The sequence below is a fragment of the Chamaea fasciata genome, unplaced genomic scaffold (genome assembly GCF_029207755.1).
Source record: "Chamaea fasciata isolate MVZ Bird 193981 ecotype frontalis unplaced genomic scaffold, bChaFas1.0.hap1 SCAF_1, whole genome shotgun sequence".
NCBI classification, from domain to species: domain Eukaryota; kingdom Metazoa; phylum Chordata; class Aves; order Passeriformes; family Sylviidae; genus Chamaea; species Chamaea fasciata.
Genome location: NW_027094086.1, coordinates 67,838,829 through 67,866,814, shown reverse-complemented (window position 1 = coordinate 67,866,814; position 27,986 = coordinate 67,838,829). Strand labels below are relative to the sequence as shown.

General features: G+C 35.9%; 1 long non-coding RNA gene across 1 annotated transcript; it reads right to left on the bottom strand.

Moving 5' to 3' along the window:
* On the bottom strand, positions 1 to 27,986 carry LOC136302397 (uncharacterized). Its single transcript, XR_010724052.1, has 5 exons — positions 27,850 to 27,986; positions 6,453 to 6,563; positions 4,943 to 4,991; positions 1,508 to 1,844; positions 1 to 659 (listed from the first exon to the last, which is right to left on the bottom strand). It is a non-coding gene; the product is annotated as an uncharacterized lncRNA (long non-coding RNA).

Here is a 27,986-nt window from a genome sequence, read left to right as displayed (position 1 = left end):
TTTTTTCAAGGTAAGTGTCATATTATGAATCATACATTTAAATTGCCATTATAGTTGTATTCCTTTACTTGTGCTCAAAACTGATGACAAGTGAACATCCATTTCTTGAGCAGCACAAAGAAAAATACATTAATCACAGAAAGAGATTCTCATTGATATTATAATTATCCTTACTAAGATACTGATCAGTTACAGTTGTCACAGCAAAACAATTTCCAAACACTTAGTTACAGAAAGTGTTATTGTAACTTGGTGCCAAACAGATTAAACACTTGAAATTTCTATGATTCACGGGCTCCTTTAATCATGTTTCTTTTTCTACCCATGCAAGTGACTAAGATAATTTTATGACATTAAAATAGCATAAATCAAGGGTTTTCTAAATGTCACTGGCTTTTATCCTTCTTATCAGAAGCATCAGAATTACAGTTGCTTAACATGAACTTTGCTTTCTTCTAAATAGATTAGTCCAAAAGTGCTATGGTGGTGAAAAATAATCAGTATTTTAAGTAAATCTTTTCTCATAATTTTGTATGACAGGCAATATATCAGTTTTAATGGAATGCCACAACCTTCCAATTTTTTTTCTTCTCATCACAGGAATCAAGAGGGGCTTTCCTTGCATATCCTTCAGAGCCAGACGAGTTCCTTGTATATCCCTGAAAAACAGATGATTGATACATTTTCTAATCTTGTCCCAAAGTGGCAATACAGTCAAAATAATAGAAACCCTGATTAACTGCCAAATAAAGGTCATGGAAGAGCTCCTGTTAGGTTCAATAAGCATCATTACTGTGTAATCCTAACATTTCTCAAGAAGTCTGAAATTCATAATGTACTTCTAAAGTAGTTTTTTAATCTCCCTTTCTCCTCACTTGTATTTTTGTGTCCCTGAAAACAGTACGTAATGAGATTAGTAACCTGAAATTAGGACTAGCTAGTTTAAGGCCATGTGCCTTTAATTAGTGAGCATATAAGAGGCTGGTTTATGCCAGTTTTCATTAGTGCTACTAATCAGGGACACTGCTCATCATTGCTGTGAAGAGAATTCTGGATGTGAACAATTTTTGAGTTGAGATTAAACAGATAAGAAAGTATTCACAGCTCTATCATTGTGTGGATACATACTGTCTTTTGAGGAATAAATATATTCCTGATTAGCTAAAATCTGTTATGTTGATTAGCTAAAATGGAGCTACTTATTGCTCTGTTTCCTAGGAACAGAAACCAGCTTAAGACATGATGATCAAATTGAGATTTTGTAACCCAAATAAGCATTTACACCTCCATCAACATTTCTGTGGACTGAATAGCAGTACGTCAAATTTCAAAAATATATATGTGCATTGCATTCTCAACTGAGCATTTTGCAAATGCATCAGTGTAGCCACATCCCACCACAAAGGAGGTCTCAAACAGAAGCACTTCTATGTCTGATATTAGACCTGAATGCCTGGAGGATTTAATTTTATTCAGGTAAATACATGAATAAACCAAAAATTCTTACCTCTTAGAAAGAAGATCCAAACCACAAACGGCTGACCAAAACCCATATGTACAAGAAGGAAAACTTGACCCTACTCAGAACAGTCGTACATTAAAGGGCTCTCCAGAACTCAAATATATTTTCTTCCTTCATTTGAAGACACTCTAAATGAAAGATACATTTACTGCTAAAGCCTCCAAAGTTTGAAAAATTCATAGACAAAAGTTCTCAGCTCAAGAGTGCTTTATACTCTGTTATCCAGTCAAGATGGGCTGTAATCCTTGTTCTTCACCAATGTCAAATACTTGGTCCAGGCTCTGAATATAGGTCTAAAATACTAAAATGGTTGTTCATTCTTCTGAAATGAAACAAATAAGCAAAAAATTTCAAAGAACATAAAACTGCTAAACATTGTTTTGAATGATGTTTTTTAAAAAAGTGAAAACAAGCAAACAAATAAACTTTAAATAAATAGGAATAGTATTTCAGCTGTCTCAAAATTTAAAATCATTTCTCCCGCTATATTTCATTTTTCCTTTCTCTTCCCATCAGAGTCAACTTCTGATTTAAAAAAAGGCTATGAAAAAGATACCCCTAAGTTCAGTGCGTGCTGCAATGCTCATTTAGTCTTATTTTAACATAAACACAAAATTATTGACTTCAGCAAGCTGTTTTACATCCTCACTAAGAGGTTTCCTTGCATGTGGGTAGAGGCTATTTCTGAATTCCATGTTTCCTTTTTCATGGTCAGAAAAAGAAATTTTGAACAGACTGTAATCTTAAAAATAGTGAAATCATAATTGAGGCTGTGAGACCATCTTTTGACTACATGTTTGAATATTTCAGGCTTGTAACTGTTAGTAGATCAACCCCTAGCTAGTTTGAAGAGTGCATCGTAATTATAATATCAATTAGGAACTACCCAGTTAAGGAATACCGATTTTTTTCTGAAAAGATGCTCAAAGGTGATTTTGTTTGACATTTATTTCACTCTAGAACCATGACTTTGAAACAAGGTAATAGATTTTACAGAAATTTAACAGGCAGGAACAGACACAAAGATACTTGCCTGCAAACTCAACTTAAATTGGTGTCTGCACAATAAAAAAACACAAGCGTGCAAGCAAGTCTCCTGCCACATAAAAGACACATGAGAAAGCAGAGCAACCTGAAATTCTGCATTAAGGCAAAAATGAAGTAAAAGAAGGGGTTTTTTTATGCCAATGTATGTCTTCAGAGTGTCCTTGATCAATTACATATCCTAAAATTTTATTCAGCTTATAGTTATTCCATTAATATAATTTGTCAATTTACTTTTGTAAAATTATTGCAGAACACTTTTTCACCTCTAGCTAATGAATAAATTAATTCTCTAAAAGTCTGACAAAGATACAGATAGGAGGAACAGTCCTTAACACCTCATTCATATTACTTTGATTCCAACATATAAACTCCATTTCATTAGTAAGTTACTCTCACTATATTATTTTTATTGATTATAATAATTCAATATATGAACAGCACTCAGGCACTCTTGAGCCATACCAACAACTCAGGTTTTTTGGATAAATGTCCAACAGCAGTGAACAGGAGCCTCAGAGCTTCCCTACCTAAAGCCCCTATTATGTGTAGAACTTCCACAATAAAAATAAAGACATTATGATATGGGGAAAAAATTAGTCTGAACACTAAACAAGTGATTTGCCACAAGCTTTTCTTCATTGCAAGGCTCCTGGAAGATCTATCTATCTCTTAAAGGTTTGGCTAGATATGGAAAGCTTACTCCTCTCCACTGTAAGTCTCTATCTAGACAATAAATGTATGTTTTAAGTGATATCCACAGTTATTCAAAGAAAGAAGACAGGAAAAAATTCCCAGGAGTTTCCCTGCTATATTACAAAATTAAGTAAACCAAGCTCTCATCAAGAGCTTGGGAGCTACACATCAAATGTGCATGGATATTTAATTATGATTTCAGATCCCAAGGAACTTAATACTGGAAGTCAGCCCTAAGTGAAAGATGGTTTTGTTTCATTTGGTTGTTGTCCAGTTTTGGTTGGAGTTTTCTGTTTGTTTATTCACCCTCTGCCCCCAATTTTTCTGCCTGGATGTCAATAACATTTGGGATGTAACTTTCTGTAGTTGAAAGGGATGTGCAGTTCCAGTAGTCCACAGAGTTCTTTGCTTTCACAGACTGTTAATTAGCTCAAAGCTTGGGGATAGTATATATGTAAAAACTACAATCAAGTCCCCAGTCCCACATCACCTAATAAATTTCCAAAAGAACAAACCAAATTAAGCCCAAAATTGGTTTAAATTTAATGAGCAACACACATCTTCTGCAACACCTCGAGGTACTAAATCTTCTATTAACTGCTATTTTATTTGCAGAAGCTATCTCTAATAAAAGTAAACAACCACATGTCAGAAGAATGTTGAGATTGAAAATGAACTTGTAACTCAAACTCTACAGTAAAGTTTCCTTTTTATAGATTCAATGTGCCCCTTCTGAGATTTACAAGGTCAACCTAGAAGTGACACATTGACAGCAGCATTTGAATCCAACATTTTCACATTGACATGTGTTAATGAGGATAACCCAGATGCTGCAGCCAGCATATATGTTAAGAATGGAATTTACCATGAGAAGGTAAAGTTTTCAAGTTTGTTTTTTGTTTGTTTGGGGGTTTTGTTTGTTTTGTTTTGTTTTGTTTTCCCAAAAAGTGAGTGTGAGCATTGCACACATGCAGCCAGAAGAAAAAAGACTTATGGTAATTTTGAAAAAAAAAGCAGTTCTCCATAAAGGTTTGCTTACCTGTCTTGGAAAAAATTCCAAGTGGAAACAGGAAATATGATGTTGATCACCAGCTATCAAATATAATCTCTGGTAGTTGGTGATATTAGGTGCCTGTATGTTTCTGCATGCATAAATGGTCATATTACTCAGAATGAGAGTGTATTTTGTAACTGAGAGAACAGATTCTGTTTGGTAGAAGGAAATATGTGAGCTTTTTCAAAATGAATACAGTTTGAAGTTCTGCTGGTATTGTCCAACACTGACAAGCATCCAGATTTGTGTAAGACTTACCCCACCATTTCCTTAATAGCCTAGTCAGCTAGGCAGAAGGTATACCCACCCTTCTCCTCCCAAAACTTCTCCCTTAACTTAATTTTGCATCAGCTTCAGCCTTGAGGTAAGTTCTTTCTGGATTGTTGATCCCTCTATAAGGGACAAGCAAGGACCCAAACAACATGTCCTGTATTTTTACATATATAGGTCCACATCCGCTCATGTACATTTCTTTTAAATGCCTCCATGTTAGGCATTCAGTGAGGAAGTCTCTTCCAGAAGATAGTACTTCAATAAACTGAATCATATCACTGAACGTATAATTTAATGTGCTCCTAATGTGGAGCTTTCTCAGAACAACATAATACAAAAAGCCATACTTTTACCTATGCCAAAATGGAGTGGTGGTTTATTCAGCAAGCTTTATGTATGCACCTGCAAAGAAAAGTCAACAGTGAATATTTGAACATCTGTAAATGTTTAGTCTAAGTTGAATTATTTAGGAATAATTTTTCTTCATTGAATCCTTTTTAAACAAGTTATTTGATATTTAAAGTGTGATTATTTTTGAAATGTCACAAACTATCTAAAACGGTTAAGAGAAACCATTTCCACACATTTGCATTTAGGGTCAATTTTGAAGTGACAAATAAATTTGTTGCAAAATAAATTTACTTAAAGACACAGAGATAAATCAGTCATCATCATAGCTACTGTCATAGCAAAAGTGCTAAAAGAGATGATATAAGCAGGAATAGCTTTCCATTAAGAGGAAATAGAAGTTATTCTCCTCTCCCTCTCCCTCTCCCTCTCCCTCTCCCTCTCCCTCTCCCTCTCCCTCTCCCTCTCCCTCTCCCTCTCCCTCTCCCTCTCCCTCTCCCTCTCCCTCTCCCTCTCCCTCTCCCTCTCCCTCTCCCTCTCCCTCTCCCTCTCCCTCTCCCTCTCCCTCTCCTCTCCTCTCCTCTCCTCTCCTCTCCTCTCCTCTCCTCTCCTCTCCTCTCCCTCAGCACTGGGATTCTACCATGTAAGAGAAGATGAGCTGGAGAATGCAACTTACATATTGACAAAAAAACCTAAGTATAAATACTTCGTTTAAAGCAATCTGCAGAGATTTTACTAAGTGCAGCTGATCTATTGGGATGGCAGAGGAATCTGTAAGTTGCACTGATTTAGAATCCCTCTGGTATCCCGGGCTGCATTTCTATCTCCAAATATGGCTCAAATTCTCTGCAGAATAGCAACATGACTCAGACAACTTCCAGAAGGTCTTAAAAAAAGAGGAAAATTAAGACTGCAAATCAAAGAGAGATAGGAATGTAGGAAGAAGAAAAAGAAAGACCAAAACAAGACACACCACTGCACTCATTTCTCCTGTGGGGAAGGAATAAGAAAACTGCTTAAGTAATGTTGCTTAACACAACACTAAGAGAGAAAAAGAAGTGACGAGGGTGTTATGAAAACCTGAACAAGAGAACAACATATCAGAAGTGTACTGTAAGCTAATACTGCCATCTAACTCCCAGGAATTCAGTTTTTGATTTCATCAACATAGCCTTTGACTTTAACTTACTGTGCTTATCCACACGGCAAAAGAAATTATGCTTTATATGAATTATTATTGTCTTCAAAATAGTAATTTATCTTGAATGCAGGTTGAAACCTCTGCCTCTGCATAGCTACTGAGATTAGTGAGGTATAATTAGTGAAAGTAAGAAACAGCTCCAAATGGGTGGATACCTCAAAGTTAATCAAAAACCACAAGATACTCCTACAGAGATCTTTCCATCTCATATTGCATTTGTAAAAATAAACAAATTACATATACCAAAAAAAAAAAGTCATTTAAGTTTTCTGTTCATGCATATAAAAAAAGCAAAATCTTGGGGTCCAAAGTACCTTTGGAAATCTCCATTTGATCTTTCTCAGATTTATGGCATTCCCATGCATCCTATCTCCAGGTACTTGGAAAAGGAGCTCAACACCTCTCCACACCCCTTCCTCAGTAAGCTGTAGAGAGCAATGAGGTCACCGTTACCATAGGAGGATACCAGTGTACTTACACATTACCTTTCCTTGGTGAACCCATGTAAATGGTGCCTGATGGTTGCATTATTCTCTAAATGCCATTACAGTTTTCTACATGGTCTGCATAAGCTACACCAAACTTTACTATCTTTTAAACAGATACATCTCCTTGAAAATATAAGCAAAGATTTTTATTGATCCATTTTAACCAGAGACTTTCTTTTCTGCAAGTTTTTAAAGCTGCACCTATCAATATTCACTTGCCAGCTCTTAAAAGAGTAAACCCCTCTCCTATTAGAGGAAAATAACATCAGTAAGTTAAATCAACTGAATGTACATTTTTCTCCATCCTTAGACAAGTGAAATTAATGTTTTTCCTCTGATTAGAGAAAATTAGAAATGACGATAGATTTAGGGAGAGCTTTCTGTTTAACGTGGCCTACATTGGGCTACTTTGAAAATAGAATACAGATATATTTCTGATTTCTCTGCCCACGTGCACATTTCATGAAAATACGTAACATTTCAGTGTAGTGAGACATTCAGATTTACAGTGCATTCGGTCAGAACAACATGTAAGTAAACAAAAATTACATTCATTTCCTCCTTAACTTCAGATTTAATCTCAACAAATTAACTGATACACAGAAACCTCTGCTTAATTTAATTTGTTATTTATACCTTCTTATTAATTAATCATGTTTTAACTCCATTAATTTGTAGATTACAAAAATATGTTATGTTTCCTAAAGTCTATCAGGACAAAAAATAAAAGTGTGCTATGCTGTCTATTTTCCTGGGGAGACAATTAGATCTGTCACCCTACCAGCAATGTTGGATGCCCTTTTCCTCAGATGCTGCATAGGAAACAAATATAATATTTAACTTGGAAAGGCCAATTAATAGTTACTTTGGTAATACTCAGTAGCTTTGGTATACACAAGACAAAAGGTGAGTCTGTTAACATGCAGAGAGCTGGTATTTGAACAGCATTCAGAGCTAATGAAATTTCTATACCTGTGTAAGATCAGCCCTCGCCCCACCCCCAGCTACATGACACCACTACCAGCTCAGAGTCCACACTTTAGAAGGACATTTAGAGCTTGGTTCATGCCATAACCTCCATACAAGGACAGCAGAAAAAAGGCAAAAAGCAATAGAAGTACTATAAAAACTCAAGTATGAGGATTTGTACGCAGAATCATTCGTACGCAGTTTGACAATAAGACTTGCAGTTTGGTGCTGAAGAAAAGAGGAGTGATCATGGATACAGATTCAGCATGCCCCTGGCACTAAAACAGTCTTGGTCTAAGATGGTTCATAACAGGAACTGACAGTGACAAGAGACAATGCTAGAGAAAAATCAATCTTAGAATTATAGAATGGTTAGGGAAAGGACTGGAAAAGACTTTAAAGATCACTTAGTTCCAACACTCCATGGGCAGGGGCATTTTCTACAAGACCAGGTAGCTCAAAGTCCCATCCAGCCTTGAACATGTTTGGGGATGGGGTCTCAACCACCTTTTTGAAAATGGTGTCCAGAACTGTGTTGGATTTTTGAGCAATAATTAAGACAATGCTAACATTTTAAATCATTGTTGCAGTTTAAAAGCTAATTGTTAGAGTCCATTTAGCCATAGATAAACTGTAACTTTAAAGCCATCCAGGACACTTCTTAAATTTTTATAGCCATCTGCAAAAGGTCATATCTGTAAATGTTCACAACATCTGACCTTCATTTTTTAACCTTTTCTAGTAATGAATGGCCATGCACTTAATAACACAAAATTGCACTCTAATTGGTAATACCCAACAAGATTTAAACTTGTCATTACTTCAAATCTTTCTTTTGTAAAGAGACACAAAAGGTAAATGCAATTAGATCGTTACAGTGGCGGTCATAGTAAACATTCTTTTTATTGTTATTTGCAGCAGTGATTGCCACACTGCAGTATTCACTGTTAATTATTATAGGTAAGGCACAACATGTTAGACAGAAGACATACTACTGGACACCATGATAACTTTTGTTGCTTGACTACTATCTAAAAAGTGTTTCTCTAGCAATTGCATGAAACATTTCTTGTTTCTTTCCTGGTTTATTCCACCATGCCATCCTATGGTTGCATGCAGGGAAGAGTTACACCTTTATCTGTTTTATCTAAACCTCACAATATTATGTATATAAAACATGGTCCATTTTGCCAACATAGGTTACAGTATCCAAGCAGGAAAGAAAGAGCCTGTATATTCTCCAAAGCCTATGTGTTATATTGAAATACACAAATGAGCTGAGATGATAGAAAATTAATCAGAAACTGCAAAGCCAGCAGGTGCAGTGTTGGAAGAAAAGCAATCGATGGAAAAGTTGCCAGGTTTCATAAAAAAAAGAGAGAAGGCTATTGATTCTTCAAATTATTATCCAAAGAACCTATTGTGACAGCACATTTGACAAACAGCTTGGACGGTGAAGCAGTCGATGGTAGAAATTACCATTCCCAACTTGTTTAGGATATATAATATTTTTATTTTACTATCAGCAGCCAAAATAAGAATGACTATAGCAAATTACCTTTCTACTTTGAGGCTGGGACAAAACTGCTCCGAAACTCCACAATTCTTGTAAGAAATAAAAACAGCCTTCCATATTTTTTTCCTAAAACAAAGAAAGGCTCTATTTTGTCCATTAGGATGTAACCTAAAAAATTCTTCCCTGAAACATTCATTCCTCATTATTTTGGCCTGGACCTTGGCAGTACTTTTGATTTTTTATTGGCTGATTTAATTTATATTTTCTTATTTAGAGAAAAAAAAATCTGAACTAATAGTTTGACTATCCATTTATCAATGAAACAATCATCTTCTGAAAAGATGAAGACAGGCAGTGCCTTGATCTGCAACATGGGTACCACAATATTCAGAGCTCAAGGTAAAACAGGAACATTGGGAAGATAAGGCTTGATGAAAATCAATGGCAATATTATTTAGAATGTGAGGTTCAGTAAGTAATGTACAATTTCAATTATCCAAACATCTGCCAAAAGAAGATTACACCTAAAAAGTAGAGAGCATTATTCAGCTCACTGAACTATAGCAACCTATATTGTTATTAATTAAAAAACTAATCCAGTCACCTAAACACTGTATCTATAGAGCATATAACAAAAGATCTTTTATCAGAGAATATTTCATTCCTTATTTCCTAATTATCTTCATAGTCTTCAGAGGCCTATTAATCTTCATTAATTGTAGAAGAAGCCCAGTTGACCAGCTTTGGCAGGTAAGATGTCCACCATATTCCTGGAGTATTGTATGAATGTTTCTTCCTGTAGAAGTCAGAGATGGCTTTTAGCTATAATTCTGAACAACAAGGATAAAGTGGCTGAGCAAAATGTCACAGGAAGAAAGAACTTCAATTAAACCCATAAGTAAGCAGAAGAGTTAAAAACCCTCAGAAATCAAAGGAGAGGCAACTGCATAAACATTTCCTGTCTTCAAGTAGATATTTCAAGCAAATAATTCTCTCAAGGAAGGTCAGAAACACATCAAAAGATCAATATAGCTAATTAGAAGTTCTGCATTTACTTCAAATGTAGGAAGAAAATATACAAGAAATGGCAAAAGTCAGATTCTTAAGAGTGCACACAGGAACAGAGCGTAAGTATGCAGGTACAGTTTAGGAGAGGACAAGGCTAGGAGTTGCTCCACAAGAATCAAGGTAAGAGTCATTGAAAAAAACCTTCTCATGTTGTCTCCTGAATCACCAGCATCAAAGGATGACCTTGAAAAAAACAGTAACATCTAATCAGGCTTGTTGCATCAATTGAAAGGCTAGTTCTGATAAACTCCCTATTCAAATTAACAAAATGGGAATGGCATAGGAAAGAAGGGGACAGCTAAGTTCTTCTCTTAGCTCTACTAGGTGAGATCCTACAAGTACACTACAGAGTTATTCTTGCTGATGTAAATTATGGAGAAATGGGTCATAAGACCAAGAAGAGTCTCATATTCAGCTAGAATCTCTGATCAAGATTTCCATGCTGAACTTCAATGAGAATGTGCACTAATCAGAGAAGTCAAGAGGAGAAGAAAATGAATTATCAGAGGTCTACAAAATCATACCTATCTGAAGTTGTTGAATTAATCTAATTTACCTGAAAGGGAGAAGGGAAAATACAAACATGGGTTAAATAAATAAATGGCTTCTGCAAAGGACAGATTAATTTCTTTTCCTTACCTATGATGGATATGAAAGAATGGGTTCACATTACAGCATAAAAGACTCAAGGCAAAAATTAAGAAAAACTTTTGGGGTAAAGAGAGTGAAGTACTAGAACAGATTGCCTGGAGAGGCCATGTAATCTGTCTACTTTAAGTTCTTTAATAAAATACTTGATAAATATTTATCAGGAAAAGATATTCATGCTTGGAGGCAGAGGACCAGGTTACAAAAATTTAAGTTGCTCTGGGATGAAATTTTTCAAGTCATTGTCACCATCTGAATAGTAAAATAAGCATAAGGCACTGGTAATTTTCATTAATGAGAAGAAATGGATTACGCAGTCAGCTTTCAAGTATCCTAAAAAGAGGGCTATATGAGGACACCTTGCCAAAGTATGTTTTGGATAAATCTGATAATGCTGGGATATTTCAGAAGCAGAACAGTTGATGTAACTTAACAAGCCAAATTCGGTTCCATCAAAGAATTGGATTTAGTTCATTGGAAGGATAAATAATATTAGTCAACTTGAAAATTGACCAAATAGGATACTATTCTGTGTTGTAAGTCTTCATTAAGTGAGACTATATTGACACATCATAGCCCAAGCTCATGCCCAGGTAAACAAATGCAGCTTTCTCACTGAAACATGCACATAGACCTAGTATTTGACTTAGTGCCACAAAGTAATTTGATTTTTTAAAACTGCTAAACAATATCAAAGCACTATAACTGCTGAAAAACTAATTGTATGTTTAGAAAACATAAGGTAAAATAAAACCAATAAATAGTCTGCATTTATTCATTTTTTTCACCATTCATGAAGCTCACTATACAATAATAAAACAATTATATATAGCTCTTGCCTATAAAATTCACAGAACGCAGAGAAGCATGAAATCATTAAGAAACAGAAATCAGGGGAAGATATACATAACAATTAAAAGCACTCTAAGAGGAACCTATTGTATATAGGGTTTTTATGAAGTGGTAAAATTTAACTTTAGACATATAGAAAAAAATACAACAAAACTATGAAGAAGAAGAGAGGGTCGGTTCTTTGAAAGCCAGTCACTGCATAAGAAACCTCTGGGTCAGTGAACACAGCCTCATTTGTGCTGCATGTGAGAAAACAAAATCAGACGAACAAAACAGGGGAGGAAAAGTTTTTCACAAAATAGAAATTAAGTCCAAAGAGATTGAGACAGGTGCTTCTAGAAGAACAATATCCCCTCTTGAGATCAGTCAGCTTTTTTCCAGTATTATACTGAGTTTTCAAACCTTCATTTTTTAAACCAGAATTTTACATATTGCCTCACAAACAAAGCCTAAGAACTTGTCAAGTGGTACTTGAGTACCAACCCAAGAGCAGTTCACTAGGAGTTTGCTTCTCCAGCCCACGCTGCTGTCTGGCAACAGGCAGATGGGAAAAAATTGCTAGTTCTTACATTCAAGATAATTACTCTTTTTTGACAGCTTCTGCAGCAGCTTTTGGAGGTTCTAACAAAATACTGCTTTAGTATTCAGATAGTGGGTGGCAGATAAGAAACTGCTATCAACAATTATGTATATTTTCAGCCTGAAATATTTTGAGACTCTTTCACACAAGGATGAGCAGGTTAAAGTTTTCAGGAATAAAGATGAAGCACCCATAACTAAGACAACTAACTGATACAGTAAGTGAAAAGTCTAAAGAGAAAGAAATGGTGGTTCTCCTAGTCAGTGTGGAAACAAATCAATGGATATAGTATATTCATGTCTGTAATCAGTTTGCTGCCCTGGAATCTAAAATTTTAGAATTAAATAGGTCACAAAACACCCCACAGAATTATGATTTTTATAATACATACAAATTCTAAAATGTCACAATGAAACACTTCAGAAAATTCATATGAATGAATGAATGAATAAATGAATGAATGGATGACTCCCTTCAACTTCACACAGTGATTGCCTTCTTCTTCTTCTTCCCCTTTCACAGTAAAGAACACATGTAAATTAAGTATTAACATACACTCCTCTCTCTGGCATCCAAACACCTTTATATAGGAATATATAAGTGCTGGTCAGTTTTGAAAAGGAGTGGCCCCATCACTTCAAAAAACAATTCATCTCTCTTGACCTACTCTTTTTTTTCAAATAGTAGTTTCAAACTCTAGTCTAGTATCCACTAAGTTCATTCTGATACAAGCTTCAATTTTTTCTGTCACTAATGCCTTGTTGTTCTGTGGTATCATCTATGCAAGGGCACGCACACTGCAGATGCCACTGCCCATAAGTGCTGCTATACTTTTCTTAATCTAGACATCCAGCTCCTGAGCTGCATCATGAAAAAAAATTATTAGTTGTTGACAAGGAATATAGAATGCTGCAGGAGAACTGAAGAATATTAGAAATTACTAATGTGGAAAGAATAAATTAATTTTTCATTACTAGTAGGTTGAAAAAGGAAAGTACTCTACCTACACTAAAGACCATGAAACTAGTGCTGTGAAAATATTGTAAAATCTGAATACTTTTACCTCTCTTTAAGCACTTGTTGGAATTTTTTGAGACTTATTTTATTTGACAAAACCCAAAAAACCAAATTATTAATTTAAATTTTGTTGAATTCCATAACCAAAAAAATTACTTCCCTCTCCCCCTCTGCTTTGCCTTAAAACAGTCAGAAAATGAGATCCTTTCAACCTGACAACTTTGATGCTATAACTGGACAATTCAGTAGTCTGTTTTCATCAATGTTTCACACTTCCTTCATATTTAATTTTGAAACTTACTCCTATTTCCCTTCAATGGGTACTGCTCATGTATCTGAGACTGCGCCACTAGCCATGTTGGGTCTTATTGTAGCATAAATAGTTCTCAACCACAGCACAAACCCCCTTGAATTTTAAACAATGGATTGTCTTGATTAATTTGCTTGTATTTAATTGTTTTTATGCAACTCCTTACAGAAAAAGTAGAAATAAATCTGATACAAGTTCTTAGTAAGCTTATCTGTAACAAAGCCTTAATACATTTTTTCTCAGCAGTCTTAAAATACTGAAAAAGTTAAATTACCAGTTACAGTTGCAAGTTGATTTTTTTTTTTTAAAGTTTTTAACTGGGAGTAGAGGATTACTCAGGTGTACTTTGTGGGATGTTTAATGCCACTGTCTCTGTGATTGCTGCTTTCCAGCCACTGCAGCCCAGCCCAATGTGCCTGTATCCACAGGGACCAGTTTTTCCATTCCATGCCAATGGATGCAGCTGATACTTTCTCATTTGCAAGTTCAGGCAACAGTGATGTTCAGTGAGACCAGGCACACACAGAGGACAGCAAGCAATGCAATCAGCTACTGACTATTGCAGGCTGGGCACTCTCTTTTAACAGGACCTACATATAATACTGCCAGGACTCACATAAACACAGCACAGATGGCCAAATCCACTTCCACCTTTCCAGCTGGTTATGGGTGAAGTTCATCTTGGGAAAGAGCACGCTGCCACACTCCCTAGACCCATGGGCACATTTCAGATCCCCCGAACATCAGCAGGAACAGTTGCTTCCCATTCAACATCCATGCTTGCACACTGACCTCCTCCAGAATCCACCTGCCAGCTATCCCAGCTTGATATTTGCTAGCAAATAAGCACAAGCACCTCACAGTCACAGGTCATGCAAGATATGCCTACCCCAAGTTAGGTCCTCCTGCTCACCAGCTAGTCCAATCTTTGATTTGATACCAAATTACACACACAGAAACCCCCATGCACACCAAGAGAGAAGAAAACCACAAACACTCCAGCCCTCCAAATTTCCACTCCATAGTCCCACACTGGTGGCTGACACTGAGGCCCACACCTGCTTTAGTTGAGCTGGAAAAGCCTAGGTGCACACTCATCCCAGTTTGACTCTACCTGCTGGCACCAAATCCATTTGTGTCCATCCCCCCAGCACCTGCATTCAGTCCCTACACTACTCCCTGATAGAGTGGGTACCGTGCAGAGATCAGAAAGGATTTAACAAAACAGAACTGCAGTGACCAGCACAGGTCAAATATGTAGAACCTATCAATGGTTTATATATTATCAGGCCTTTTAATGCCACCTCCCCCCCCTCCCCCATCTCCGCCCTCCTTCTTTCTCCCTGGCCCCCTTCTTCTAAGGATTTCTTAAATTTTGCACTGAACCGCATCCCTCTCACCTATCCCAAATCTTCATATTTCTTTTCTCCTTGGCTATTACAAAGTCCAGGCCGGACCGCTTCACAGCTGTCTCTGGGTTTCTCAATGGTTGTTATTCTTACTCCTTCTTTACTTTTCCAGGTCCCATTTCTGCAGCATGCTCAGGCACCCATTTGAAATTAAGTTAGTGTTTATTCTAAACTTACCTGTGCTTTTGCAAATTATTTGAGTTATTAAACTTATCATTTCAGTCTCTCATAATAGTAACTGGTTATCAGTCTGCAGTTTCTCACTTCCCTCATCAGAAGTCATTTGTCTACTCATGATAAAGGCAACACCATCCCAAAATGACCATAGAATCATGGAATCATGGAATATCTCAAGTTGGAAAGCACCCACAAAAGATCATTGTGTCTACTTTCATTCCAAACCACCATGCAACTCTGAATCAGAAACATAATACATATGGTCAACTGCACGAATTTCAAGGATTTCCAGAAATGCTTACTTCATAAAGTGGCTTTTTTAATTATTTTTAATAGAAGTCCGTTGAAATAGAATCTGCTTTCTCAAACCTTCAGATTGTTAGTATTAATAACCAAGAAGTCTCAATAAACATTATTTTGTGAAAGAACACAGGGTAACTCAGGCAGGGACAGAAAAAGCTGATGCTATTGGAAATCCATCTCTGAAATACAATCCCTATCCTAGAATTTTTATGTTAGGAAAGTGAAATAGAAAGCAGAACCTCATTGGGTTCATTGGGTTTTTTGGGGGTTGATCATCCTGTGTTCTGCCCTTCCTCTGTCCCCTGGCTCCATTAAAGGATTGAATTCTCTCATAACAGCATTCTAGGATTAAAACTCTTAAGTTCTCAATTAACCCATAAATAAGTCCATTTCTTACTCCAAATCCATAAAAAATCATTCAAAATTAAGTCTGCATTTATCTCCTTATCAATGTTTTTTCAACAGTTCTGTTTTTTTCTTTTTTCTTTTTTTTTTCTCTGAAGGGCTGCAAATAGCAAAAAAAATAATTTTGCAATGCTTCATTATCCCAGCGTCATAGAGAAAAATCACCTTTCCAAAACAGATGATATAATTTTTCTGACATTTTAGACTTTCTTGAAAGTCACAGCATTGGCAAATAAATCTAACTTTGCTAATGTTAATCAATAACCCAAATGTTAATGCTTCTGTTTTATCTTTTTTAGAAAAGGATTTTTCAGAGAACATGTTGAGCCTCATAGCTTAAGTCAATTTTACAGCACTGTTACTTTATTGATTTTCATGAAATTTAATTTTACAAAGCTGTAAAAGCAGCATCTTATCTATGGTATTCCAGCAAAAGGGAATCTACCATGAGCTTTCATATTGGCTACATGTGAATCATGGGAAGCCACAGCTAAGAGGAAAACAAATGCTCATCTTTGAGCAGAAAAAAAAAAAAAAAAAAAAAAAAAAAAAAAAAAAAAAAAAAAAAAAAACCAAAACAAAAAATCGAGGTATGTTCATTCAGTTTTGTTATAGTCCTTCATTGCATTAGCACTCAGTTTGTTTCATGTCAGAAGATCCACAAGGTAAATGTTCTTACTCCATGAAGAGAAGAAAACACTGAAGTACACAGGCTGTTAAAAAAAGAAAACAACTCCCAGCAATTGGAATGCTAATAAACTGGTTGATTTGAGTAGTAGCTGCAATATTTTAATAGCATTCAATTTATCATTAAGGGATTTTCAAGACTGTAAATCTTCACGTAATTTAAGTGCTTGGAAAAAAGGATGCTCAAAAGGCATATTTTTTCCTTAATTTCATGAGTAGACTCAAGGATGAAGGGCAGGACGCAGGCTGTAATGGGTCAAATGTCTTCCAACAAAAAGCAAACTAAATGTTTAATTGATAACAGTTACTTGCTGACTTTGAAAGAATTTTCAAGGGGGTATGAGGAGAATAAGTAACAAAGCTGTGAAATGCTAAACTTGAACTTTTGTTGTTTATCTGCTTGTTCTTGTTATGCAGCCTACAGGCAGATCCCTCCAAAATATGGCACACTAATTAAAGTGAATTCATGGCATATAAATCTGCCTTCCAAAAACAGATTTATCAGAAACCACAGTGTATCTAACCTTGGCACCTATCTGATGTTGCACCTCTGTATGGACTTAAACATCTGTTCATAGAGGATTCATTACCAAATGAAGACTCTACATCACAAGACTCCTTTATTAATAATTAATATTCCTTTCAGATAAGAAAATAATGTACAAGCCTTCAATAGATAGATTTCAAGATTTTAATACTGAACATTAATGTTCTAGCAGTGCAGCTAGTAATAAAAAAGCTGCATGTATTCATTGAATCTTGGCCATTTTAGAGGAAGAGCAGAGCATAAAGTTCAGTATTATCTGAACACCCAGAGCAAAATAAGAGCAACACCAGATCTTGGAATTGGTGGGATTTCAGAATAGAATAAGTTTCGTATTACATAAATAAGATTTAAACAAGGCGTAATTACTAAACACAGTATACCACTAGGTGACTATATTATTAGTCTCAACTTCTTATTACTTTTCTTTACACTTCCTCATCTATTTTAATAGTGAAGAGCTTAACGTAGTATTACATTCCTCAGGTTTTTAGTATTTAGATTCTGAAACATCAATTAGCATTGACAGTTTAAAGAAATTATATTTAGGAAATACAAAATTAATGGCTTCTATTACAAGCAGCAATGTGAGTAATAGAATACAGGAAATCACTAGCAATATATATTTTTAATAAGTCTTTTACCATCACTGAAATATGGAGGGAGGAGTGGGAGGCACCCAGGAATAAAGCCAATTAGTTTTTCTGTAAGTAAATAAACCTAGAGAGCAAATGAATACAGGTTTCAATTAATTTATGGTCTCTTGGGCTTACATGATTGAAATATCCTTGAATCTGTCAGGATGGTATATTCTGTTCCCAAAGTGAACAGAATATAAATTTGTCTAAGGGTTACAGGACATTTATATTAAAATGTACTGCATTATGTTCCGAATTCAATCCCTTCTACCAAGTTTCCCTGTGGTTCCACTCAAATGCTTCATTGATTTTTATATACCTGCTGTGGAAATGGGAAGGTTTTTTGTAATTGAACAGAATTTTGGAGGCAGATGAGAAAAATAACGACTAGGCAAGATATTTAAAAGTAACCCAAGCTTTAAAAATCTAGACATGAATCTGTATGCCTGATCTAACAATAGCGTCATGTTTTAGTTTAGTTGTTGACAGAACATTAAGTTTGGCTCTGTATCTCTAAAAGTCCTCAGATCGTGAGCCTGTTAAGGTCAAGTATGTTCAACATTTGCTTACATGTACTCTCACCCTATCCACCCACATAAATATTTATGCTGTGGATTCGTCCTAATGACAGTGCTTGACAGTGAAATTATTGGGATCAAGTATTTCTTCTCTGCTTTTTGACACTGGGTATTTTTTGCTTAGATCAATTAAATATTTCTTTGTATTTTAGGCTGATCATATTCACCCAATAAAACTACAACTCCAGAGCAAAATACCAGTTTTTCCTCAAAACTGTAAGCACTGCCTGACTTACCTGTCCTGATGTCTGTGTCTGAAAGACAGCAGCACACTGGTGGAATAACACATCATAGATGCTGCTCCAGCAATTATTCTGATTTTTGGTAACATACACATGTGGTCAGACTTTCTTTCCCAGTGCAGAAACACCACATTCCCATTTCAGTCCTCTTAAGTTTTACTTCTGCAAACACAAAGCTGACCAAATGATCTGTGTCGGTTGTTTGACTTGCAGGGAACAGAGCCCCAGTAGTTCAGGAAGGACATATTTGACAAGTGACACAATGGAATAAAAGAAAGAATTCTGGATGGTTTCCTTTATTGTCTATGCATCCAAACAGCTGATGTGAGCAAAGCTTCCCTGTCTCAAAACCACAAGATTTTCCCCTAGTAAGGAAAACTACGAATTCACAATGAGAATGAAAAATATATATTTAATCACATGACCTCAAGGCCCTATAGTGAACTAGGACAGAACTTACCTCAATACAAAAAAACAAAGTTAGAAGGCCTTGAGTTATTGAGTCACTATAATTCTATTTACAGAAGACTTAAACCAAATTCTGTTTTCCTGAGCAGAAAAAAAAAAAAAAAAAAAAAAAAAAAAAAAAAAAAAAAAAAAAGGGGGGGGGGGACAGTACCTGTTCAGCTTCAAAATCAAGCTTTTCTCTTAAAAATTTAGTTCAAAGGAATTCCTCCCTTTACTTTTTTTTAGCAATTTCATGCCTTTAGTGATTGCTTTTGCCACATTTGCAATGCAGTTGAGTTAGGGGCACAGCCCTTGCATTTTCAGCGTGTCATAAAGAAAATTTCTTGTGTAATGAGCAGAAGCCTAACAGTGGAACTCCTCTGTGCTTTGAGTGGTAACTTCCATCCTTTTAACTATTACTAAGAAGCCAGGGCCCTTATTTGCTCTCTCATTTAAATATTAACACAGAAAATTAGCACCATTCTGTAGGATCTGCAATAACCAACAGGTTTTAAAAACCCTCCTTAGAAAATCCCAATGCTTAGCAACAACAAAAAACAAAAACAAAAACAAACCAAAACAAAAACAAACACAAAAACCCCGAAGAAACAAAAAACACTTCCCCCCCCAAAAAAAAAAACCACACAAAAAAAACCCCCACGAAAACCAAACATACCCTGCCCTTGGGGGGAAAAAAAAAAAAAAAAAAAAAAAAAAAAAAAAAAAAAAAAAAAAAAAAAAAAAAAAAAAAAAGTGCTATATCTAAATCTCATTTCAGCTACTATTTTCTATAATCATAATGGTACTGACTTGAAAGGATTTATAAATATTGATTGTTGAACTGAAAGACTGTTTTACATGATGCTGAGAGTTTCCATGAACAAAGATCTCTTTGATAAATCAGCATTGCAGATCTGGGCTGTGTTCAGCTCTACAATATCAATTAAATAATAGAAGCTAAAATGGCAACACAGTATCAGTAACTCAACTAAAATATCATGTCTGGCAGCACCCTATGTAAATCTTTCTCTTTGATGTATAATACAGCTAATTAATGAATTAATACAATTCTTTGGACAATATTTCATTTCTTGTGAAATTATCTCCGGAACCTTTTCACTGAGTATTACACCTTGCATTTTCTCATTATTATATTATTTCAAAGTCAGAAGGATTCTGCAGATAACAATTCTGACACAAGGTTCTTAAAAGTCTACGACTGAGATGAAGGGCATGGTGTCTATTACCAGATTAGTTAAAAGTAAGGTTTCCAAGGCACTGAATTTCTATGGGTCCCAGATACAACCAAGAGTACGTTCAGAGTCAGCACTGCAGCAGACAGTTCTGAGCCCTGGGATCAGCTGTTCTCTGCTCTCCACTCACCCCAGAAGGCTACATACACTTCAACTATATCAGCTAATAAACTTTTTTCTTCCTTCTTGCAACTGCTTCCACAAAACTCTAATGTCATCATCCAGCCTTATATAAATATTTCTTTATTGCACTTGCAGCTCTAAAAACATCTATCCACACCATATTACAATTCCATGTAATTTCTATTTGTGCTCTTATAGAAATTACCCTGTAGACCTAATGTTTTCATCTGTAGTTAAGTCTATAGAGGCTGGTTATAAAACTTGGCTTTCTTCTTTTGTCTTATCAATATCACCTTGAAAGTGCAAAGCAAAACAAAACATCAAGATATAGTATTTGAACACAAGAGGTCTGAAAAACAACTGAAAGATATCTGATTTCTGTTGCATTCTCCTGCAAATAATTTCTTCAGCTAGAAAGAAGAACTAAGCGTCTTTTGAAATATGTAATGCTTAACACAAGTGCATAATACCCAGGGTTTTAAGCAGGAAAAAAGTGTTTCTTATTACATGAGTAGCTAGCAGAAAAAAAAAAAAAAATAGGTAAATATTACCATATGGCTCATACTCAATGTGAGCAGAAGTACTATAAAATAATTGCTTTCCCATCATAAAAGAAAATCACACACAATACAAAAAAATTATTGCTATGGGTAAAGAAACAAACATTTTCTTGCAAAACTTTTGCACCATTTTCATACAAGGAGTGTTAAAAAGAATTTGTTTTGGAAGGCACTCATCTTGTGTGAGAGCAAATCTCATTCTCCAAGTTTAACTGTAGAGGCACAACTCAACCCCTACAGCACTCACTGCTGTACAAAGCTACAGCACAGCCATATCTTTCTGCTGCACTACACTATCTTGAGGCCTCAGGAAACACTCAGTTGTACAGCTGAGCTGGTAATTGAGAAGGCAGAAGATCAAATGAACAGATATTCGAAGTTGTCTGTATCCAACACCTTCTTCATGCTTTCACTAGAGTAGGAAGAGTGCTCACAACCTGATCCTTACATTTTATCTCTTAAAGGGGAGCTGAGTGCTCAATACATTAAAATCACAATCACAAAGAAGAAAGCATAGCCACCTGCACTTTATTATATTTGATCCTACACTGCCACAATGACAAAATACATGACTACTGAAATAAATATTCTTTTTTTGTTTCTTTGCAATCTTTTTTTGGTGGGAAGGGAATATATTTTTTTAAAAAACTTCACTGCAGGCCATCTGTAAAGGTAAATAAAAGCAGATACTAAGAATATCTCTCAAAAATTAGCAACTGCATTACAAGGTTTAGAGAGAGAGGGTGGATATCAGACACCTGTCCACTGAGCTCCATCCCATCTATTTGTATTTCCTACTTCATTGTTTATGCTCTTTTCTAGATCAGGATCTTTCTTCTAATCATTAATGATGTCTGTTTAATTTGTTAAAACCTAAATAGGCTAGTACTCCTTTCTTAAATGTATATGAAGGAACTACATTAATATTGCCTTCCTGCAGCAGCAAAATTGTAAATGTTTCAGAACCTAATTGGAAAAAACATGTTTCCAAAGTTTAACTGAAAAACAATTTATTTTCTTAAGGTAATTTTGTTCTGACATTTATTTTTATTTATTTTTAAAATCATGGGGTCAAACAGTAATTTTGATCCTATATCACTGCTGTCAAAAGGGATTTTTCAACTGACCTACAATTATGCAGGATCAGAATGGGTCGGGAAATTACTTATGGAGGATAATTCACAACAACAGTGCCTCAAAAATTAGTACAGACAAAATTAAAGGAGAGCAGAAAAAAAGATTAGAAATTTTCATGTTGGGACTGGTATGAAAATTCTAATATTCTTCTACCTGACTGGTCTGCAGCTACTGGTGACTTAGGTGACTTAGCAACATCTTCCCTCTGAGAAAAAGCAGAAGATATCATGGGTATCACGATGAGCGTCAAAGATCAGTAGAATATGCTCTTTAATATTGGTTCCTATGACACCCAGTATCCTCATATTTGTCTTGCTTTAACTAGTGCAGAACACATTCATAAGATTAACTAAAGAAAATCATCAGTGAGAAAGAAAAATCAATTCCTATTTACAGAAACATTTTTATTCACATATGCACTAAGTCTCATTGAGCTGAGCCAAATTTATGAGCTTGCTTTATGAGAACCTTTAATGATTTGGAATCCTGTGTATATTCAGATAAAATTACTCAGTTCAGAAGCAGCTCTAATTCAGCACTATTAAAAGGAAACACTCCACAAGGTAAGATTTTCATTATTTCTGCCATTCATTGGGGATGATTGAGCTCTGACCTTCATTTAAATTTAAATTAAAGAGGAAAAATATTCTAATATCTTTTAAGTCTTACTTTTTCTTTGAGAGAGAGTAAGGAATGATAAAGAGGTACTTTTTAGAGAGAAGAAAACAGCTTCCAAACACAGAGAAAAATGAAAGAACTGTAACAGGTCTAATCATCTGTCATTATTAGAAAAAATCATCTCAGGACCAAAAATCAGAATGCAATTCCCCTTGAAAATATTAATGTTTTCTTGACATTTTTCTTTGAAATCAACCTGTGATAAACAGCAAATTAGGCAAAAAAGTTTCTAACAGTAATGTTCGCCTGAACCAGCTCCACTAAATTTATCCCTCAGTAATCCTAGAAGTCAATATTGATATGCATTGAAATGAATGGGTGAGCTTGGTGAAACCTATTACTCAAAGCTGAACAATCAAGAAACCGCTGTTTTGCTGCTTTTCCAATGGATTGTTGCATCCTCAAGAATTATTCCTCATCTCCTTGAAGAAACACAAGGTCCTGAGTTAGTCATACATGAAGTGCACCTCTAACACAATAAATAGTAACTGCTGCATAATCTGCATTAGATAAAAGTCTTAATATTATTCCAGTGGAGACAAAATGGTTAAGCAAGTGATTACCATAAACTTTCTTCCAGAGAGAGTTGTTCTTTATTTTTCTTTTTAAGAGGATAGGAAGTGAGGGAGTAAACATAAATTTACCCTTTCCCAGCACAGAGCTCTTAGCAAGAGATTAAAGAAGCCAGTCAACAAGGATAAAAACCAAGATAAATCCTTTATTTCTAATTGTTTTATACTTTACAGAAAAGTAAGTAAGAAAAGTAAGTAAGTAAGCTCAGTATCACCTTTTGGAGGTACAACCTAATTCTTTAAAACATGTTTCTCTCCACATGCTCTGCATTTCTTTTCAGTGATACTCTCAGATATATTTGAACAGTAGAAGATGAAGGGTGAGAATAACACAGACCCTCATGTCACAATACAGTAGCAGGACATGCTGTGGAAGAAGAGATTTACATTTCACTCTCTTCAGTCAGGTGAGGGAAATCAAATAAGAGTAGCTGCTTGTTTTCTCAGCTGATGCTTTTTAAAAAAATTAAATTAAAAAAAAATCAGCAGCTCTTATTCCCTCTCTCTTAAAGAGAAACAGTAATACTTTGTTCATTTTGTAGAAAGCCTGATTCTGCCAGTACATGGTAGATATGCTCAGAGAGAATTTGTATTCTAGTTTTCAGGTTAGATCTGGATGAAAGACACTGAGGAAGTCTATCTACCTAAGATTCTAAGTGTCATGAACAGAAGTAGAATATCACAATATTTAGAATCCTCAAGGTAAATTGTTTATGTAGACATGAGAGCTACAGAGTTATATAGTAAAGAGACTTTTTAAAACTGCAAATTTGGAGGCAAATTCTACTTATTTCCTACTTCATTGTTTATGCTCTTTTCCAGATCAGGATCTTTCTTCTAATAATTAATGATATCTATCTAAAGAGAGAAAACTACTACTTTCATCTGTGGCCCCTCAGTTTCACTGGAGCCTTTCTTACCTACTCATTCATCCCACAGCTATCTTTTGCCAATATAAAGAAACTCTTAAAATCCTTGTCTCTCTTGACCTATCACACATTATTTTCTTTCCATAAAAAGCAATATTCATCAAGAATTAATTCCTAATGTAACATTAAGTGGCAAAATGGTTCATGTTCCACTTCTGAGATAGCCTCATTCAGTCCCCTTTTGTTAGGTCATCAAATTAGTCAACTTTGTTCAGTAGCATGAGGCAGATTTTTCTATACATACCATTCTCCTCATCAGACCATGGCCAGAGTATGACTGATAATAGGTTCATCACCTAATTGCGCTTTTAGTAGAATTTCAAGATACTTTTTTCCTGTAATGAATGCTTTAATTTATGACAGGTCTGAGTGCAGCAATTATAGCAATAGTTATGGTCAGACTTTAACTTCTTTGAACACTGAGTGCATTTCCACTCCTAAAGAGAAATATTCAGTCTCTCAGATTTAAAATGCCTTAGATGCAAAAATTTCAACCAATGAATGAAGAGAAAGATGTGCACGTGAACCTAAAATGTCCTGACTGCTGGATGCACAAGCAGCTATTTGGAATTGCTAATATGTGCTCGTCTTGAACAGATTTCTCTGTAAGATGCTAGTTATTTACACCAGACTTCCCCTGTACAGAATGCCAGGGATAGCAATACAAGACTTCTTCTGCCCCCAAGGACTTCTAAGATGGAAGATTTATGGTCACTGTTCAGAAAACAAAAAATAAGAGCCAGAATTTTAAACTATTCTTTAGACAAACTCAGTTTATGTTTACATAATAATTTACGAGTACAGAAACAGTCTTAAATCTATTTATAATTCTGTCCAAGTAGCTCAGCCTGTTCCAAATCACACTTTGTCAGGCAATCCAGATTTCAAGTTGTCTGAGTAAATCTGACTCTGCTGAGAAGTAAAAAAAAACCTGACATGAAGATACTTGTCTGTAATGTGACACTATTGCATTTGGGGGAGGGGATTGAGTTAACATTCCCCTTGGCACATGCCTGTGTAATGGGTATCTGCAGAAAGCCTGTGTTCTGTGATATTAAATAGCCCAAAAAGAACTGATGATGAACAAAAATTATATTGATACAAGCCTAGCCATTTACAGAACCCCTGTATGGTCCAGTTCCATGACAAAAAACCAAGTTATAAATTGATATGGGATATCGATAACATATAATAATAAGACATTAGGATAAATTTAGTGAAGGAATTGAAAAATGCATTTATCACCTGTGGTGGGTTGTGAGCAGTGAAATGCCCATGGGTCCAGATAAAAAAGCAGTGATATCACTCACAAATTACTTTCACAGAAAAAAATAGACTCAGCTTGAGGATAATTTAGTTTACTAGAAAGCTATGATGGAATTGGGGGTGAGTCCTGAAGCCTTCCAGTCTTGGTGACCAGGGAGGCAGACTTCTAGCACCCTTTTGGGGTTGTCAACTGTTCAAGAGTCAATGTATGTCAGAAACTGTGTAGACTACCACATTCTGCCAAACTAAGGAACAGCACTTCCCTAAATCTTGCCAATCAAATTCTCAAACAAGGAAAAACCTGAAAACATTATTTACTCAATTCCATTAAAAAGTATTATATTGAGGCTATCAAATGCAATTATAAGAAATACATGGGCAAGTGCCTCTGCAAATGCAGTGGGACCACTAAAATCAGTCATTCATTATGAATGCCCAAAGAAAATGTGTGAACAGTGAATTCAGACATGAATATCCAGAGCCTTTTTAGGAATTTCAGTATGCAAGAGAAGTTTCACCCTTGCAGGCAGTCTTTCTTCCTCAGTGCATCTGTCCATTCCTGAATGATGGCTTCAAATACCCTTTTAACTCCTGCAGGTTGAGATACGTCCGAAAGGGAAGAGACAGAGAGCAAGGCTTACAGACTTTGTTCAAAGTTATACTAGCCCTTATCAGACAGACAGAATAGTGAAACATAGAACACAAAATAAATACAAAGCAATAGAGAAGATGCAAGAATATACCTTTAAAAAAGAAAAGGCAAGTTAAGAATTTAAAAAAAAAAAAAGTGAAAAATAGTAAAATACACAGTTTGATTTCAGTGATGTTCAAATTCAGTGATGGATATAGAGAAGCAAATCCATTGCTCACATACGTGGGCCAAATCCAAGTTACACCCACTTAACACAATACATGATTTGATCTGTGATCATTAATTAGCTCAGCAGAAGTATTTTGCCTTATGCAACTGCCACATGTTTTTATTCAACCCGACCTTTAAAGTCACAGGCTAAATGTAACTGCTATTTAACATCCAAAGTTGCTTGGGAAGAAGTGGCATACAGCCAAGACAAAGGAACAATTGAAAGTGACAGGCAGAAAAAAAAAAAAAAAAAAAGCCACCAAAATTCCTCATCATAAGATTATATATGTCATTTGATGTTATCTAAATTAACCAATCTTACCAAGGAGGGTAAAAAATGGAGGATGTGCACTGTTCACATGTACAACCGTCCCTGGAGACTGCAATATTCTACTTATGAGTCAAGGACAGGTCATGGTCATGATTTTCCAACAGTGCAGAAGATGCTGTCAAATTATATCTGCTATTGCACGCTCTGCAGCCTATTCAAACCACCATTCCCCGTGAGGCCCTTTGTGATTTCCTTTGGTTTTTGTGAGGTGAAACAAGCTTCCAGCTCCCCTTCTGGGCACAGACACTGCCTTCATGAACAGCCTTTCATATCACATTGCATGTCACTCACCAGGATATAAGCAAGTAGTTCAAATAGAGAATTTCAAGTACTAGTTTAACTACTCTAACCAAATATTTTTTTTGGTATTATTCATAGAATCATAGCATAGCCTGGGTTAGAACAGACCTTACCATCTAGTTCCAACCCCCCTGTCATGAACAAGTGACACCTTTTACTAGGCCAGGTGGCTCAGAGCACTACCCAACCTGACCTTGAATTCTTCCAGGAATGGGGCATCCACAACTTCTCTGGACAATCTGTTCCAGTGCCTCATCACCCTCACAGCAAATATTTTTTTCCTAATATCTGATTTAAACCTACTCTCAGTTTGAAGCCATTCCCCTTTTGTCCTGCCACTACATGTCCTTGTAAATAGGCTCCCTCCATTCTTCTAGGAGGTTTCCTTTAGGCACTGAAAGTTTCCAATTAGATTACCTCAAATCTCTTTCTCTTTACCAGGATGAAAAAAACCCAGTTCTCTCAGCCTTTCCTTACCAGAGAGGAGCTCCATGCCTCTAAATAAACTGGTGGCCTCCTCCAGACTCACTCCAACAGATCCATGTCCTTCCTTCTGGGAACCCCAGAACTGGATGCAGCCCTGCATGTGGGGTCTCACCACAGAGAAATAGGGGGACAGACTCACCTCCCTTGACTTGCTGTCCACACTAATGTTAAGATCTGATTATTGAGAGATTCCTCTGCCCAAATTAAGGTGCAAATGAGACCATATGCTAAAATCAATAATATGGATTATATTGAAAAGCAAATTTGAGGTACAGAGATATTTAGAATACAAAAGAGGTGGGGGAAGAAAGATAGACAGATCAAGAAGATAGTCACCACACGTGGATCCAGAGGTATCCTGTCAGTCCTAATTCACTCTGGGCTTCTTGGTGGGGGAGGTTCCAGAGTTTTCTCCTGGAGGAGCAGCAACCCAAAATCCTTCTCAGCAGGGCTACTCTCATTCTCTTCATGCC